The 18884-nt window shown below is 48.1% G+C and overlaps 1 protein-coding gene across 2 annotated transcripts in view; it reads left to right on the forward strand.

Moving 5' to 3' along the window:
• The first annotated feature begins 3754 nt into the window (after window positions 1-3754).
• Window positions 3755-18884, forward strand: part of NCKAP5L (NCK associated protein 5 like) — a 35311-nt gene continuing 20181 nt past the window's right edge. The window contains exon 1 of one of the 2 annotated variants that reach the window (XM_065934464.1): window positions 3755-3902. The gene's annotated coding sequence lies outside the window, so the exon portion shown is untranslated. The remainder of the gene's footprint in view (window positions 3903-18884) is intronic. The other variant, XM_065934463.1, reaches the window with a different exon arrangement.

Raw genomic sequence — 18884 nt, forward strand, 5'->3', positions numbered from 1 at the left:
TGAACTGACCACACACACAAAAAAATCATCATTCTGAAATGTCATCTTCTCCTATTCTATGCAATGACAACAAACCATTTCTCCATCAAATTATGATGTGAGATGAAATTGGATTTTATATGACAACTGGCAACAACCAGCTCAGTGGCTGGACTGAGAAGCTTCAAGGCACTTCCCAAAGCCAAACTTGCACCAAAAAAAGGTCATGGTTATTGTCTGATGGTCTGCTACTGATCTAATCCACTACAACTTTCTGAATTTCAGCGAAACCATTATATCTGAGAAGTATGCTCAGCAAATCAAAAAGCTGCAATGCCTGCAGCCGGCATTGGTTGACAGAAGGGGCTCAATTCTTCTGACAACACTCAACTGCACATCACACAACTAACATTCACTTCAAAAGTTGAATGAATTGGGCTACAAAGTTTTGCCTCATCCACCATATTCACCTGACCTCTCAACAACCGACTACCACTTCTTCAAGCATCTTGACAACTTTTTGCTGGGAAAATGCTTCCACAACCAGCAGGAGGCAGAAAATGCTTTTCAAGAGTTCATCAAACCCCAAAGCACGGATTTTTATGCTATAGGAATAAACACACTTATTTCTCACCGGTAAAAATGTATCGATTGTAATGGTTTCTATTTTGATTGATAAAGATGTGTTTGAGCCTAGTTATAATGATTTAAAATTCATGGTCCAAAACGGCAATTACTTTTCCATCAGCCTAATAACACAGTAACCAAATGGCTACAATGCCAAACTGAGGAATGAAGATGCCCTAACACCAGTGAATGACCAATGAATAATCACAATGAATGACCACATAGTATTGAAGTAGAGAACCCCATTCAGTGTACTGATGTGAGCAGTGAGGGCATGGTTCTCTGAGATGCCACCTACCAGTCATTCCTCCGCACTATATGCACAGTTAGACCATGCCGCCAAACTTGTTTATTACCAACAGCTTGCAGCAACCAGAAACCTAAGAGGCCTAGCTTGTTTTGTAACATGGATTACTCAGGTAAAGAACAACTAATGAGACTTCCTTGGCAGTACAGTGGATAAGAATCCACCTGCTAGTGCAGGGAACTTGGGTTTGATCCCTGGTCTGTAAAGATTCCACATGCTTTGGAGCAGCTGAGCCCATGTGCCACAACTACGGAGCCTGCACTCTAGAACCTGCGAGCTGCAAGTACTGAAGCCCCTACACCTGGAGCCTGTGCTCCGCAACAAGAGAAGCCAACTCAGTGAGAAGCCCGCACATCGGAAGGAAGAGTAGCCTGAATTCACCATAACTAGAGACAGTCCATGCACAGGAACAAAGACCCAGTGCAGCCAAAAACAAAGAAAGAACAATTTATGATCAGAAAACCAATGTTGGGACTTAAGTATAATTTTAAGTGAATAATACCATTAGGAAATTAAGGTGTATTAAGCCTCATCAAAGACAGAAAGCATGGAGCAATTGTAGCTATACTTCTTTCACCTCCTGTCAGTGAAGATAAAGGTCTGTGAACCATAGAGAATCTGCCAAAATCTGTATGTCTAAACTTTAAAGTGTGTAAGAGCCTTTAAGTTAAGGAGAATAGGTACTTGTTCTGACAAGTGCAGATGTTCTGGCTGTGTTTATTAAACAAGGGTAAACATCTGAATGTGAAGTAAAAAGTCATCTAGATGGCTTGTTTGCTTCCAAAATTTAGCTATTTGGAAACATCCAAGAATAGTTAAAAATGCCTGGTAGACTCTTAAGGTTTTTTCACGTGGCTTTGGAATGCAACAGATTTGTGGACTTTTAAACCTTTTCAGGAAACCACCATGTCTCATATTTGTTGAAAACTCAGGACTAGAAGAACATTGATTCCTATTCAATAAATGTTAAATGACTGAATGAATAAGAATGCTGAAGGATTCCAAAGATGCCAATATCTATCATAAGAAATAAGGTGAGTTCTCTCAAAATGAAATTACATTGACAAAGAGATGTGTACAAAAATATTTAGAGCACCTTTATTCACTATAGCCCCAAAATGGAAACACTCAAATATCCATCAACTGGGAGAATGGATAAACAAATTATGATATAGTCATGCAATGGACTATTACTCGGCAGTATAAAAGAATAGATTACACATGGCTGAATGGCAAAAACATAATTAAGCTAAAGAACATAGACACAAAAGAGTACATACTACATGATTCCACTTATGTGATATTCAAGAACAGACAGCGATGGTGATAAAATTCAGGAAGTTGCAGGGGGTGTGTGTTGGTAGGTACAGGGTAATTGACTGTGTGGGGGGATGACCAAATTCTTTGGGGGTGACAGTTCAGGCGGGTTACATAGGTGAATATATTATTGTTGAAATTCACCAAACAAAACACCCGAGATCTGTGAATTTTATTGTATGTTAAGGATAAATCTATTTTTTTAATTGCTTTAAAGCAAAGGTGAGATCTGATGGGAGTAACCACCATCTTCTAGGCTCCAATAATCACTATACTTAGGCACTCTGCATCAAGCTACCTCTACACTCAAGAATCCAAAATGACTTATTACTTGTCCTGTCAAATCCATATCCTTATTCTCATCTCCATACAAAACTTCCTCCATTAACTTCTCCCACTTCCCACCCTATCACTGGTATCTGCTCATTGTCCCATGCAGATAATTTGCTCTTTCCTACCTGAATCTCCTTGTGTCCTTACCTGGCCTGCATCCTACTCAAATTCTCTCTGCCCTTCAAGTTCCATTTTAAATTAAGGAGCCTCCTTCAGAGTGGAATTCTTGGTTAAGTCTAGTCAATTTGAGCACCCAATGTTCCCTCAGCTCTTATGTTCATTTATTGGATAATGTGGTGTATACCCCAATTTTAATAAAATGCACAGAGACTGTGGCTAGGGATCCCTTTGTATTTCTCTGCAGAACCCACTTCAGAACCAGCATCACCGGTATCCAGACAAGGGCAAATAGCTATTTAACCAAGGACCAATGAGAATCATATAGAAGGGAACTCTGAGGCCCTTCAGGGGCCTAGGTGGTCTGTTGGCTTTTCCTCTTTCAAGCAAACAGTTCAACAAGGAAGGATCTGGTCCCCACTGAGAAAGCAAGTGGCTGAGAACAAGGTTGTATTCTTCTTCTGCTCAGCCTTCCCTCTTCTTTAACTAGTGAGGAAAAGACCAGCACTGCTCTGAGTGGGGCAGAACCAGTTTGCAGGGCTCAGATTTCCATAGTGCTCGAAGGACCCGATCCGGAAGGAAGAAAAGGGTGGCGGGAGCATTTAAGGCCAAGCAGGCACTCAAGCCTCTTCCCTTAGATTTACACCCAACACGTATGCAGGAAAGCGAATTACAAACACCGACGCTCACAACCACATATACACGTGCACGCCCAGCCCTACAGAAGCAGACGCGCATGCCCACTAATCCGCATGCACCTACTTAGTTTTCTCTGCTACAGATGCCTCCCATTCCACCACCGCTCGGCCCAGCCTGGCTTCTCCTATCCCGGCCCTGGGGAGGTTACTAGGCCCGACCCTGCCAGGTCTGAGAAGACTGTTTCTCTATGCGGGGGGTGGTGGGGTGGGGGTGGGAATGGCCTGTAGGGGAGGTCCTTTCCTCCAGGGCGGAAGCAGCGCGCTCTAGCCCGGCGGACTTAGCTCTTGTCCTGGGAACATCTGGAGGGGGCTGGGAGGGGCGCGCATCCAGAGTGAACGTGGATTGGCTACGCGGGAGGGGGAGGCGGGGTCTGAGCGAGGGGCGGGGTTCACTGGCCCCTTTAAAGCCTTGACATCAAGAGGCGGCCCCAGCACCCCCCCTTTTCTTTGCCCCCCGCCCCAGAGCCGCGGCCATGGACCCGGCGGATCCGGCCTGCCCTGGCCCAGCTCAGCACCTCATTTCGGTGAGTTCTGGGCCCACTTGCAATTTAAAGGGCGGCGAGTGAAGGGTCTGTAAGCCCCGGGCCGAGGGTGGGACGTATGGAGGCTAAGACTCCCGTGGCAGCCCTGGGTCGGAGAGGGCGCCGCACCTTCCTGCCGGACCTCGCTGCCGTCCCTTCGCGCCCGCCGCACTCACCCCAGGGGGACCAGCCGCGACTCTACCCACCCCCACCCCACGCCCTCCCGCCCCCCGCGCCATCCTCGCGCACACTCCGTGGCCCCGGAAGGGAAACTTTCCAGAGAGGGGATGTTCCGGGGGGCCGGTCTCCCTCCCCCTTTAAAAGCCCTGACCTTGTCCCAGCTGCGCACCCCACCCCACCCGCATCCCACCGCCTGGGTGCCGTTTAGCGGTGCCAGGCTGTTGCTGGGGGGAGACTCTCCCCAAAGCGCAGGCGCGGAGAGGAGCCTCGGGCTCCTCACTCCTTGCAGTCCCGGTGGCCTGGGGCGGTGGGGCGTGGGGGAGGTGGGGAGAGGCGGAGAGCTCGGGGTCTCCCGGAACGATCCTTCCGTGGCTTTGAGGGGCTGCGGAAAGGAGAAAGAGATCTGGGCAGGCTGAACACTAAAGAGGCTGAGGAAGGGAGAAGGGCTGGGCAGGGAGTGGAGCCAGGACAGCGCCTGCAGGAAAGGCTCTCTGGGTCCTGGCTGCGGTGCCAGAAGAATGCAGAGAATTTATCTGTGCCCGACACTCCCCTGGCCTAGGCCGACTAGCCGAGCGACTGTCTGAACCCCAGCCCCGGTCTCCTGATCTGGGCCCAAAGCCCCGCTGTCTCTCCGGCCCTGGCGCTGCCCCAAGGGCACGGAGGACCCTTATCTCCCACAGGCCTGGTTTTCCAGGTGTCTCAGCGCTATCCACTAGACTGTCCAGCTGCTACTTCTTAAACGCCGGCCTTCCTGAGAAGCCAGGGTTCTTAGGCTGCCGCGTTGTCTGGCTGTAAAGGCAGAGCTTCTATTCCCTTCTTACCACTGCTTTCCCTCCCCCCACGGGTCCTCCTGCTTAAGCACAATTGTCCGCCAGGGATAGCGGTGGAAACAGATGCCTGGAACACGTGTGGTCCTGGAGGAGGGGTAGCGAAGGGTCAGAGTCTGACGGTTCTGTGGACAGTGTGTGTGCTTCGTCGCTCAATGATGTCTGACTCTTTGCGACCCCATGGACTGCAGCCCGCCAGGCTCCTCTGTCCTTGGGGACTCTCCAGGCAAGAATACTGGAGTGGTTTGCCATGCTCTTCTCCAGGGGATCTTCCCAACCCAGGGATCAAACCCAGGTCTCCCCAGTTGCACGCGGTGGACGGTACTTTGGGAAAAATGAACCTAACCCAGTTGCCCTGTTGCAGACCCTCTCTTGCAAGACTTGCCAGCTGACTGGGAGACTCCTTGTCTTTCAAGAAAGGAGATAACACAGTTCACTTCTCGTATTGGGTCCCTGTCCTTCTGAGAACAACCTGGGGTTAGTGGGTTTCTTACCTCAGAGAAACACTTGCATCCCTGTTTGGAGAGAGATTCCCATGTAGTTTAACTTTGTTTGCAGTCTGTGGTCTGTGCATGAGGTGGGATGAGCCCTCCAGCTTCTCTCCAGGTCAGGCGTTTGGAGGATAGTGAGAAACTGAAGGGGCAGATGGCCTGGACTGCAAGGAAGAAGGCCCTTCTACAACAGGCAGATGGAAATGAAAGTGTGTGAGGATCAGACCGCTATCACTGTGAACTGGGAGTCAGGAGCTCTGGTCCCTGCCCTTTGTAGGTTGCTCTGTGACCTTAACCAAAGTAGTTTGCCTCTCTGGTGTTCCTTTCCCGATTGTAAAATTCAGCAGTTAGACTAGAAAACTCTACCATTCCTTTCCACGTTTTGCATTGTGTGCAAATCATTCACTGATGAGTGAAATTGGAGGGGAGAAAGGTCCTCCCGCAGGATAGCTGTTTGGAGAGGTAAATTGCTTAGGATTAGAACCTTGGGTTGGAGGGGTGCAGACTCCCTTATCCTGTCTAAGAATAGCCACTGCCCTGCTCACCCCTGGTGCCTTGGAGTATGAACTCCTGCTGGCTAGGATTTGGCCCACCCATCAAGGCCTCTGGTGAGACATCCTGGCAGGCCAGTCTTTGAGCTGGGCCTTTGGGGAGGGGTTGAGAAGGGAGAAGGCAGCCAAGGGCCAGCAGGGTAAGCAGATTCCCAGGAGACAGTTTGCATCTCAGCTGTTGGGACTTGTTTTAGGATCCGGGCCAGGGACTACAGCACACTCATCCACTCTCTTATGGGAAGAGGGCAAGGAGAGCCCCACTGCTGTTGCCCAGCCTGGCCCCTTTCACCTCACCTCTGTACTCACCACCCCCAGCTCCCAGCCACCCTCCCAGACCCTGCCACACCTGCCCAGCAGCAGCAGAGAGAGACTGCCCCAACCCCACCTTGCCTGGACTCCTTCCCTCCTGGGGGTAGCGCTTGCTCAGGAGTCAGGCTCTCCAGGTTGGGACTTGCTCTCTAGCTCAAGAGCCAGAGGCCTTCACGTTCTCCTCGTTTGTTTTCAGCCTTTGGTCTCCTGGTGCTGAGGGGGATATCAAAGGAGATGTGGTGGGCAGAGAGGCCCCGGGACCAGTTACATGTGGAGCACATTCTCCTGCACTGCTTTTCCCTCTGCTCGCTCCCCAGGAGCCCTCTTCCCCTGGGCCTTGCTGCCCACGGGAGTGAAGCTACAGCAGAGGGTGTTGAGGTTAGACACCCCCCGCCCCAAGGAAGCCTTCCTTACTGCTAGGAGCCCCTGGGATGCAGAATGGAAGCTCCCAGGAAGGTCAGTTTCCCAGAAAGTGGCTAATGGTGGAGTCCCTGTCAGAGTGAAGGATGCGGCTGTTGCTAGGCAGAGGCTGCTGTTTCCTCTTGGGGTGTGGCTCTGAGGCTGGCCAGCCAGAGGCCCCGTTAGAAGCAGGAGAAAGTACTCTTGCCTCACAGCCAAAGAGGGGTCCCTGGCCCCCTCAGCCTTGGATCACCAGAAGCACATCTCTCAGGACAAATGCTGCTTCTGCCCCTGCTTCCCCAACTCCTCCCCTGATTCACCACTACTAACACTGTTTGCTTTGACAGTCCTCTCCCAAACCTGGCAGGCTCCTTTAGCCCTCAGTCTGGCTGCACTAATGGACTGATTGGATTTTCTGTACTTGGGAGTTTAGGATTTCTGATTGAACATGCAAATTTATGTAAATCAATCTGGGATCTGCCACTGCATCAAAACAACATAGAGTCACAGGCTGGAAGAAATCCTAGAGACAGTCTAGTCCAACGCCCTAGTGTTAAAAATGGGGAAACTGAAAAAAAAAAAAAAAAAAAAGAGGGAGGTGCGGTGAAATCTAGAGGGGGAAATGATTCATACAGTGGCGAGTGTCAGAAGCAGGGCTCCTGACTCTGGTCTGTTGTTTTACATTGTGCCATTTGCCTTAAATGTCTTGTACTTGAAGGGGCCAGGCCAGATTTAAAGCAGAGAGGGCAGCTCTTAAACCTGAGATTGTGGAGACCTAAATCCCTTAGTGGGTCAGAGTTTTATCTCAGAGTCCCGCATGGGCTCTGGTCAGCTCTGTTAACATGCTGAAGAAAAACAACTTCAAATTCTTTAGAGTAGCACCCTTAATATTTTTCCCCAGGCTCTGCCCTGGAGGGATGGAAGACAAGGTCCTTCACTGGTTGCTACCTGGTTTGACACTTATGGTTCCCCAGAGCTGAGATTGTATCTGTTCCCAGCATTTCTCATGGTACCAAGCATGTAGTAAGCTGCAATGCCTCCTTCTTTGTTGTTGTTGTTGTTAAGATTTTTTTTTTTTTGATGTGGACCATTTTTAAAGTCTTTATTGAATTTATTGCAACATTGCTTTTTCTATTTATGTTCTGGTTTTTTGGTCCATGTGGAATCCTAGCTCCCTGACCAGGGATTGAACCCACACCCCCCTACACTGGAAGGCAAAGTCTCAACTACTGGACCCCCAGGGAAGTCCTCAGAGCCTCACCTTTCCATTTCCACGCACATTCCAGTGTCTGCTGCTTCCCTCCATGGCTACAGTGGGAAAAGACCTTTGGTCTTCTATGATTCTCTGCCCACTCTCCTGGAGGTACAGACCAGCTGAGCCTCCTCATGGATTTCTGAAGCAGTGACCAACTTAGCAGGCTTTGCTGTAGGAAAGATCTCATTTTTAAGATCAGTGCCAAAGGTGTGTAGGGGCTGCAGAGACGGGCTTGGATCCCAAAGAAGTCATCTCCCCACTTGAAATGATTTTGATCTGATCTACCTAGCCGGCTGCCAGGTGCCCCCTGCTCCCACTTCATGAACCGGGCCTGTGGTGTGGTGCCGTTTGGAGAGCTGAACCCTCACTTACCCCGCAGTGGCTGTGTACGTTGCAGAGATGATGCTTTAGAGAGTAGTGTGTTCTGACTCAAGATCAAAACCCCAGACTCCTGGCCAAGGCTACCACCAGGCTCTGCTGTAGTCTGGGAAGGGAGCTTGGGACATATTTGGGGTCTTCCTCACCTTCACCCCAAATTCAAGTCTCGCTGCCTCTGAAAGAAGCACCCTTGTCTTCAGCACAGTCCCAAAACACAGCAGGTACAGGACGGGCACCTCTGGTGCCTCACAGCAGTGGCCCTCGGCATCCTATATCCTTAGCTCCCTGTGAGAGAAATCTTTCTCCCTGGGCCTCAGTTTCCCAGTCTGTTGCTGATGAATTAATAAGACATCATCTTTGGGGTGTGGCACCTGCTTGATAATTACCATCTTCGCTTCTCTGGGAGTTACATAGATGAAAGAGGCCAGGGAGGCCAGCTTGTTATTAAGGTGAATTATCATTGCTGTTAGTCCTGATTTCTAGAAATCCAGCAGCTGCTGAGAAGAGCCCAGTAGACACAGGTCCCTGAACTGTGCGCTGGCTCATAAGCTCTGGGAGTTCTCCAAGACTCACAAGATTTTTTTTTTAAGTATAGGTATTTTGAAAGGAGAAACACCCCATTCTGCTGCTCATGCTGTTTCCTGAAACGCTGAGTACTGCTTGGGGTGTTGGTCTGCTGGTCTCACTTTAATGCAGGGCATGAAGTTGTCCCTCCCTGCAGACCCTCTGGGTAAGAGGGTGGTGAGGTCTTTCCTAGAGGGGAATGTGAGGGGCGCTGTAACTCCTGGGGTGTGGCGCTGGAGTCCTCGGCAGCCGCAGTTCCCAGGGGCTGATTCACTTCATCCCTAGCTGGCTTGATGTGGGGGCTGTAATTGGCCCTTTTGTGTGAGGATCTGTTGAGACACCCCCAGAACTTGCCCTCGGAAGCCCTAGGCACTTTCAGGAGCCCTTTACCCCACTTTACCCGCACCTGCCCCAAACATTCCCCTTGCCCAAGCTCCTACCTCTGCCCTTGGCCCAACCTTATCCCTTTCCCAGGAGTGAGAACGAATCCAGCTCTTAGCTAGGCAGAAGTGGCCCTAATACTTCTGAATAGTTTGTTGTTACCAAGGCACACCACAGCGATAGCTGGGAGGTCCTCTCCCCAAACTTGGGGAGACACTGCTGGGAAGAAAGGGGAGAAAAGAAACTGGTGTGCCTTGGCCAGACCCCACACTCCCCTGTGGAGACCTCTTCACCCCTCCATCGTCCCTGGGGCCTGGTCCTTCCATCCTAACATGAGAAGAGAGTAGGTGGCCCCACCTGGGAGGTGCATTAGAAATCACATAGTCAAGTGTTTATTCCTTCTAATCGTTTCTTTAAAGTTTATATTCTTTTTTTCACTAGATTTTTTTTTTTACAAAGTCCAAAAATCAAAATGATACCAAAAGGCATATATTGAGAAATCTCATTCCGACCTCCACCCTCTTCTTCCTCCACGTGGTGATGTGTGTGCTCAGTCGTGTCCCACTCTTTGTAACCCCATGGACTGTAGCTCACCAGGCTCTTCTGTCCTTGCAATTCTCCAGGCAAGAATACTGGAGTGGGTTGCCATTTCCTTCTCTAGGGGATCTTCCTGACCCAGGGGTCAAACCTGGGTCTCTTGAGTCTCCTGCATTACAGGCGGATTCTTTACCACTGTGTCATCTCCCCCCATAGATGACCACTTCTTAATTTCTCTCTTTTCTTTTTGGTTGTTTTGGGCTTTTGTTGCTGCAAGGGCTTTTCTCTAGTCACAGTGCCTGGGCTCATAGAGTGGTTTCTCTTGTTGTGGCTGGTAGGCTCTGGAGCATGCAGGCTTCAGTAGTTGGAGCATGTGGATTCAGTAGTTGTGGCACACAGGCTTTGTTGCCCCACAGCATGTGGGATATTAGTTTCCTGGGCCAGAAATCGAACCTGTGTCCCCTGCCTTAGCAGGCAGATTCTTAACCACTGGACCACCAGGGAGGTCCCATTAATTTCTTACATATCCCCCATCTTTTAATACAAACCAAATACGAATATCCTTTTTTCCCCCTTTACCCAAAGATAGCATGTAGCGTGTACTGTTTTCATCTGTTACCTGTTGGTGATATTTGTGTGTAGAGCATTTTCTTCTGCTACCATATTGGGTCTCTGGTTTCTGTCCTTTAGCACCCACCTCAGGGTCCCCCAGTCAACCCCAGGCCAGGAGCAGGGTTCATTTACCTTCGTATACCAGACTTCATTCAGGTGCCAAAACCAGCCTCTCAGGAATGCTCAAGCTCTGGGCAGCTCTTACTAGGTGCTCAGTGTGATGCCAGACTCTGGGGTTACAGTGGGGATCCCAGAAGTCCATGTTAATAAAAAATTAAGCAGTTACAGAATTGCAGCTGTGATGGAGGCTGCAAAGAAGGGACAAGTATTGTCAGACTGGATAGTCAGAGGCCCTATCCACCTTGGTGTGCGGGTAGAATGTGTGTATATTGGGGACAGGCAGGTGGCGTAGCACAGAGCTGGGGCAGGGGTCTGGGACCAACGCTGCTGAAATGGTACCATGTGACCTGGAAAGCTGGGTTTTTCAACTTGACTTCATTTGTGTCTCCTCTCCCCACTCCTGGACCTGTGGAAGGTCCAGGACCCCTTAAGTTTTACTCCGTCTCAGACAAGAGACCATCTTCTCTTGGCAGATGGTGCCAAAAATACCTCCTCCCTGCCCCCTCCACCCCATCACCTTCAGTTTCCCCAGCTCTGGGGCTGTGAGCTCCTGAAGCTAGAGCCTTCCTTTCCACTTCAGGCTGAGGGGAAGTTGGGGGGTGTTTGCCTCTCACTTCCTCTGTAGACAGCACCTCACTTCCTGTCCCCGGGGTTAGAAGGAAGCGCAAGCTCTTGACTTTGCTGTCCCTTCCTCTCTACCCGCCTTGCTTTCCTGGGAAGCCCATGGGGCCCATAGGAGGAGGGCAGCATCAGAGCCAAGGGTTTCTCCCTAACGGTCCTGCCAAGCTCCTCACCCACACATACCCCCGCCCCACACAAGGGGACCTCTCAGCTGCAGTCCTTTTCCAGGCGTGATCTCATCCTTCTCTTCTGTGCCCTATGGGAAGAGAGGAGTCAGAGAGAGCTCACCCCATTTTACAGATAAGAAAACTGAGTCAGGGTGGTTCTAGGCTTCACCTAGGGGCATGCAGTATGGCTGAGCCAGATCAGAATCCAGGAAGCCTGGCTTATATTTATGGACATGGATGAGCGGGGCCTGTGGATGAACAGAGCTACTTCTCCCTGAGCTGAGCTGGCAGCTTAGGAGGTCACCTGTGGGCCCTGGCCAGATAGCACCCACTGAGTCAACTCTAAAGCTGCCTGGGTGTGGAAGGCGCTTGATTGGCCAGAGGCTGTTCCCTTTGAAGAAAGAAGCTAGGATATGGGGCTTGGGGGTGTGAGCGCTAGGGGCCGGGCATGGGGGCTGGCAGAGTGTATGCCTATCTCTTCAGGGCCTGCAGTGCAGCCTGAACGCCAACAGGCTCTGTGGTCTTCCAGGCCCTTTTTTCTTGGATCTGAGAGCAGATCACCGAAGTTCCAGTTGTCAGCTCTTCTGTCATCTCCAGTAGCCTCTCTGCCTTGGTTCCTCCTGGGGCACCCAGCATATGCCTCTGGTTACATCCAAGTTGTTGAAAAGATGCTGACTATCCTGTTCCGTCAGGGGATAGGAGAGGAGTTAGTAACTAGCATGGACCAGGGGAGCAGGAAACACTCACCTTCAAATGCCCTTCAGTCCAGCTGCACTGAGTCACTCTGTTTCCATACACACCCAGAGATTTCTGCCTCCTGCTGCCTGGAATGACTCCCTTCCCTTTTTCTTGTACCTAAACCCTGTCTGTCTATAAAGGCTAAGTTCACTAGATGCCTCCAATTCTGAAAAACTGTTCCAGCTCCAACCTAATATTTCTCTCCTGATTTTTTTAAAGTTCTCCAAAGACTTCTCTTATGGTACCTCCTTCATAGTACAGCTATCTACCTGCATGGCTTACATCCCCTACTAGTCTGAAAGCTCCAGGAAGTCTGAGAAAAGGGGACCTATCTCTAAATTGCCCCCCAGTACCCAGCATTGTACCTCCTAATCTGCAGAATGAATAGATGAGTCCCTTTTTCGGAGGGCATCGCTGAGACCTGGGCAAAGGTTGAGAGCTTGGAAGAGGTCTTATCAGTGTTCGGGGTAAATCTGAAAATGTCCTCTCTCACTTTGCAGTGTGTTTTGACATATGGGCCTTTCAGAAGCACTTGGCAGGGGGCAGGGTCACTGGAGATCTTTAAGGAAACATGATGAACCCACTGTATGTTCTCACCTATCCCTTCTTTCTGGTCTTGAAAGGAGATCACCAAATTCAGGGCCTCGGTGGCAGGAAGTGGCGGGGAGACAGAAGGATCAGTATAAGCAGGGTCCCTCCTCAAGGAGCTCTCCTAACAGCATGGAAGTTGCCCCTTCACAGAGGAGTACTGGAGAACAGGATGCATTGCAGTTTGAAATACTGATCCTGCAGGAGGCACTTGAAGATGAGAGATCAGTGGGGGCCTCGGCAGTCCAGGACAGCTTTTCAGAAGAATGTTACTCTGCTGCTGCTGCTAAGTCGCTTCAGTCATGTCCAACTCTGTGTGACCCCATAGAGGGGCCAGCCCAGGTCAGGGCTTCCAGGGCTGCGTTGAATGCTTTCATCAGTCCCCAAAGCTAGGAGGTCGTGGGAAGATTTGACGTGAAAGGGACACAATCAGATTTACAGTTTCAGAAAGAAGATTGCTCTGCTAGATGACTGTGGCGGGGAAAATGCAAGATAAGCCTGGGACATCTTCTGTACCAGAAAGTAAGCAAATGTTAAAAATAATGGTTTTGGGGGCTACGAGGTCTCTTTGTTGTGGAGTGCAAGCTTCTCTAGTTGTGGCCCATGGGCTCAGTAGTCATGGTGTGCAGGCTTAGTTCCCTGCAGCATCTTAGTTCCCTGACCAGGGATCAAACCTGCATCCCCTGCATTGGAAGGTGGATTCTTAACCAGTGGATCTCCAGGAAAGGCCCAGTTTTTTGTTGTTTTTTTTTTAATGAAAGCATATTGAAAGGACACAGGAACCAACCTGAAAGAATGGCCAAAGCTGGCATTTAAGCAGTAAAAGTAAGTGGTGATGATAATATTAAGATTATAATCCAAAAAATAAAATAATGCATACTGTGAGTCCATACTGATACAAAGATGTAATTAAGTAAATAAATGGGAGTGAAGAGACAGCTTTTCCTTACAGAAAACTTCTAATTAATAAATTACAAGGAATGAGAGAAATCAAAAATTATCTTTAGAGCACAATAGTAATTGCTGCAGGCGAGTTCCACTGATGAATCCTAAAATTAGTAGGTGAAAGTTTAAGCAGAAATAGGATTTTGCATGGTCGCAAAGTGTTGCCCCCCCCAATGTTTATTAATTACAAAAGAAAAATAGTCTTGTTATGATGCAAAGCCCACTGATAGATGCCACCTAACCAAGTGATCGAAGTTTAACATCGTTAGTAATAAGACCTCTCAGCATCATGTATACATACCCCCTGATAGCATTTGCCTAGAAGGGCACATCACCTCTGTAGTATTCTTTCCTAGAATCCATAACCCCAATCTCATTGGAGAAAGCATCAAACCAACTCATATTAAGGAATATTTTCCAAAATACAGTTACCTTCCAAAGTTCAAGATAATAAAAGACAAAGGCTGAGGAACTGTCTTGGATCATGGGAGACTAAGAAGTCACGGTGATTAACCACAACGTGGGATTCTGGATTGGGTCTTGGGATAGAGTACCAGTGGAAAGGACACCAGTGGAAAAACTCATAAGATCCAAATAAAGTCTGTTTTGTTCTGTTTTCAAGTCTTATTTATTTCTTTAGGGTTTCCCAAGTGGTGCTAATGGTAAATAACCTGCCTGCCAGTGTAGAAGGCATAATAGATTCTAGTTCAATCCCTGGATCAAGAAGATCCTTTGGAGGAGGGCATGGCATCCCACTCTAGTTTCTTGTCTGGAGAATCCCTGTGGACAGAGGAGCTTAGTGGGCTACAGTCTATAGGGTCGCAAAGAGTCGGACACAGCTGAAGAGACTCAGCACACACATTCGTTTTTGGCTATGGTGGGTCTTCATTGCTGCACTCTGGCTTTCTCTAACTGCCGCGAGCAGGTCTAGTCTTCGTTGCTGGCTCGGGCTTCTTAGTGCAGTGGCTTCTCTAGTTGCAGAGCACAGGTTCTAGGGCTCGTGGTCTTCAGCACTTGTGGTTCACAGGCTCTAAAGCACCGGCTCAGTACTTGTGGCGCACAGACTTAGTTCCTCCGAGGCGTGTGGGACCTTCCCAGACCTAGGATCAAACCTGTGTCTTCTGCATTGGCAGGCAGATTCCTTACCACCGAGCCACCAGCGGAACCCCCTTTCCTTTTTTTAAAGTGTACACGTGCTCAGTCACCAACTTGTGTCTGACTCTTTGTGACCCCGTGGACTATAGCCTGCCAGACTTCTCTCCATGGGATTTTCCAGGCAAGAGGACTAGAGTGGGTTGCCATTCCCTCTTCCAGGGGATCTTCCTGACCCAGGGATCAAACCACACCTCCTGCATTGGCAGGCAGATTCTTTACCTCTCAACCATCAGGAAAATGTTAACAAAGTATACACACATAGTCTCACAAATAAATAACAGAAGAAGAGGTGGAAAATGGCTGCAAAGAGAGAAATGTGGTAGGTGAGGGAACAGTTGTCCAAGAGGAAGTGATTACTATAAAGACAGTGAAAAGACAACCACAGAAGAGGAGAAAATATTTGCAAATCATATATATGATAAGGGGCCTGTGTTCAGAATATATAAAGAATTCTGACAACTCGATGGTAAAAAGACACGTATCGCAATTAAAACAATAGGCAAAGGGTCTGAATAGGCTTGTCTCCATGGAAGACATGCAAGTGGCCGATAAGCCCTTGAAAAGATGCTCAACATCATCAATCAAAGAAACAAGTCAAAACCATAATGAGATATCACTTCACATTTACTAAGGTGACTTAGAATTAGGAAATCAGACAATAACAAGTGGTGAGGACATGGAGAAATTACATCCCTCACTGTTGATGGGACTCTAAAATGATGCATCCACTTTGGGAAACAGGCTGGCAGTTCTTCAAAAATTTAAACTTAAAGTCACCATATGACCCAGCAGTCCCACTCCTAGGTGTATACCTGTGAAAGCTTTCATCCATGTGAAACTATCACAGCAGTGCTTAGAGCAGCATTGTGCATAATAGCCAAACAGTGGAAACAGCTCAAATGTCCATTAGTGGCTGAATAGATAAATTGTGGCGTAGTCGTACCATGGAATATTCAGTTCAGTTCAGTTCAGTCGCTCAGTCGTGTCCAACTCTTTGCGACCCCATGAATCGCAATTGTCACCCTGCTTATTTAGCTTATATGCAGAGTACATCATGAGAAACGCTGGGCTGGAAGAAGCACAAGCTGGAATCAAGATTGCCAGGAGAAATATCAATAACCTCAGATATGCAGATGATACCACCCTTATAGCAGAAAGTGAAGAGGAACTAAGCCTCTTGATGAAAGTGAAAGAGGAGAGTGAAAAAGTTGGCTTAAAGCTTAACATTCATAAAACTAAGATCATGGCATCTGGTCCCATCACCTCATGGGAAATAGATGGGGAGACAGTAGAAACAGTATCAGACTTTATTTTTGGGGGCTCCAAAATCACTGCAGATGGTGACTGCAGCCATGAAATTAAAAGATGCTTACTCCTTGGAAGAAAAGTTATGACCAACTTGGATAGCATATTAAAAAGCAGAGACAATACTTTGCCAACAAAGGTCCATCTGGTCAAGGCTATAGTTTTTCCAGTGGTCATGTATGGATGTGAGAGTTGGACGGTGAAGAAAGCTGAGCGCTGAAAAATTGATGCTTTTGAACTGTGGTGTTGGAGAAGACTCTTGAGAGTCCCTTGGACTGCAAGGAGATCCAACCAGTCCATCCTAAAGGAGATGAGTCCTGGGTGTTCATTGGAAGGACTGATGCTAAAGCTGAAACTCCAGTACTTTGGCCACCTCATGCGAAGAGTTGATTCATTGGAAAAGACCCTGATGCTGGGAGGGATTGGGGGCAGGAGGAGAAGGGGACGATAGAGGATGAGATGGCTGGATGGCATCACTGACTCGATGGGCATGAGTTGGAGTAAACTCCGGGAGTTGGTGATGGCCAGGGAGGACCATGGAATATTATTTGGCCATAAAGAGGAATGTAATACTGATAATGCTTCAACAGGGATGAACCTTGAAAACATGCAGAGTGCAAGAAGCCAGTCATAGAAGTCTACCTGTTATATGATTCCATTCATATGAAATGTCCAGAATGGGGAAGATGTTGAGACAGAAAATAGATTAGTGGTTTCCTAGGTTTGGGCATTAGGGGATGGTAACTAAGGGGTAATGAAAATGTTCTCAAATTGACTATGGTCATGATCTATATGTATCTGTGAATATGGTACAAACCCCTTAATTGTACACTTTAAATGAATAGAGTTATGTGTGAGTTAAACTATATCTCTAAGCTTTAAAAAAAAAAAAGTCCAGCAGGAAGTAACCACCAGAGGCACCTGAGAAAGCAGTGGAGACTGAAAAATACTGTAGGATTTAGCCTTGTGGCAGTTACTGCTGAAGTTGGACCAGGTTGAGGAAAGAATGAGAAGGAAGGATGGCTTTTTTTTTTTTTTTTTTAAGAAGTTTGGCTGTGAAAGGCAAAAGAGGGCAGTGTCTGGAGAAATGTCAAGGGGAAATCACTTTTAAGATGAAAGTACCTGAGAAGTTGTAAAGATAGATGAGAAAGATCCCTTCCGGAAGTAGACCCTGTAGTTGGAAAGGGTCTGGGATAGGAAGGCCTGACCTTGCCCAGGGAAAGAGCAGCCTGTCTGCTGTAACAGGAGGAGAGGAGGGACAGAGGATGGGAGGGTGGTGGCAGGAGGTTTGAGGGGTTTCCCCTCTGATGGACAATCCTTTGGGGAAACAAGAAGATAGTCGACCAGAAGTACGAGGTGATTGGCGAAGGGATGAAGTAACTGTTGTAGAAGTAACTGTCTAAGCCTCAGTAAGAGGGCCAGGAGGATTGCCCATCTGGCTTAGATGGCCTTCCTTTAGTGAAGAGAGAGTGAGAAATAATGTCAGCCAAAGCCTTGGGACAGGAGTATCAAGGCCTGTCCTTCCTTACTCGTAGTCTCTGGACTGGAAAGAAGCATTGACCTTGAATGCTAAAGTCAAGAGACCCAGGGATCTTCTAACTTCGCTGTCCAGAATAGTCACCACCAACTGCATATGGCTATTGAAATATAAAATTCAGTTCCTCCATTGGACTAGCCACATTTCAAATGCTTAGTAGCCATATGTGGCCGGTGGCAACCATGTTTATTAAACAGTACAGAATTAGCATTTTCGTCATCACGAAAAGTTCTCCTGGATAACACTGTTCTAAGAAAAGTGATTCTTTTCAAACTATTGAGTCTAAGGGCCCCTCTGCACTCTTAAAAATTGAAGACCCCTCCCAGAGAGCTTTGGTTCACATGGATTGTACCTACTGACACTCACTGTCATATAAATTAGAACTGAGAGTGTTGAATATTTAATTCATTTTAAGTTAACAATAACCCATAATAACATTTTATGAAAAATAATTATCTATTTTCCAAAACAAAAAATAGTGAAAAGAATGACATTATTCTTCATTTTTGCAAATCTGTTGTGTCTGACTTAATTGGAGGTGGCTGGATTCTCATATCTGCTTCTGTATTCAATCTGTCATGTTATCACTTATCTTTTAGTGTCTGGAAAATGTCACAGCCTACTCATGAGACAAAGAGAGTTAAAAAGGCAAATCATGTCTTAGTGATAGTGTGAAAATAGTTTTGACCCTGTGGATTCCTTGAAAGGGCCTCAGGATCCCAGGACCTCACTTTGAGAACCACTGTTCTAGAACAACCTCCACTTGGCATGAAAGAACTAATCCTTGAGAAATGGAGCAATCTGCCTAAAGTCACACAGCAAATAAATTGCCCTGTTGGGACTATAAGCCAAACCTTCTGGCCTGAGGCTTTTCCAGTTCCCTTGGCCAGGCCAGGATGGGCCTGCTGGACGTTTGGGAGTGGGGCTAGGCGTCTTGGCTGCAGATCCCTTGGCATGTGTCCCTATAAATAAACCCACTGAGTCTGTCAGAGCCCCTTCCCTCCCCACCCCAAGCAGCTGCTTTTATTGCTGGGTGATGCAGTGACAGGGAGCAGAAAGGATCTGGGGAGGAGAGACAAAGGGTATCAACATCTATAAGCCTTTGGGGCTCATAGCACCCCTGCCCTTCCTCCTGCCCCGACTGACCTACTGTCAGTTTGAAAGAACCTCCACCATGGTCTGGAGGTTCTTGGAGTGCCTGTGAGGAGGAAGTTGGAGGAGGGGTGCAATGGGCCCCTTCCCCATGGACCCTTGCCCCTCAGAAGGGCTATTGTGTCCTGGGGCCAGTTGTCAGGAGGAGGGAAGGAAATTCTTGTCTGCCTCTG

This window comes from Muntiacus reevesi, chromosome 4 (genome assembly GCF_963930625.1).
Source record: "Muntiacus reevesi chromosome 4, mMunRee1.1, whole genome shotgun sequence".
In the NCBI taxonomy this organism is placed as follows: domain Eukaryota; kingdom Metazoa; phylum Chordata; class Mammalia; order Artiodactyla; family Cervidae; genus Muntiacus; species Muntiacus reevesi.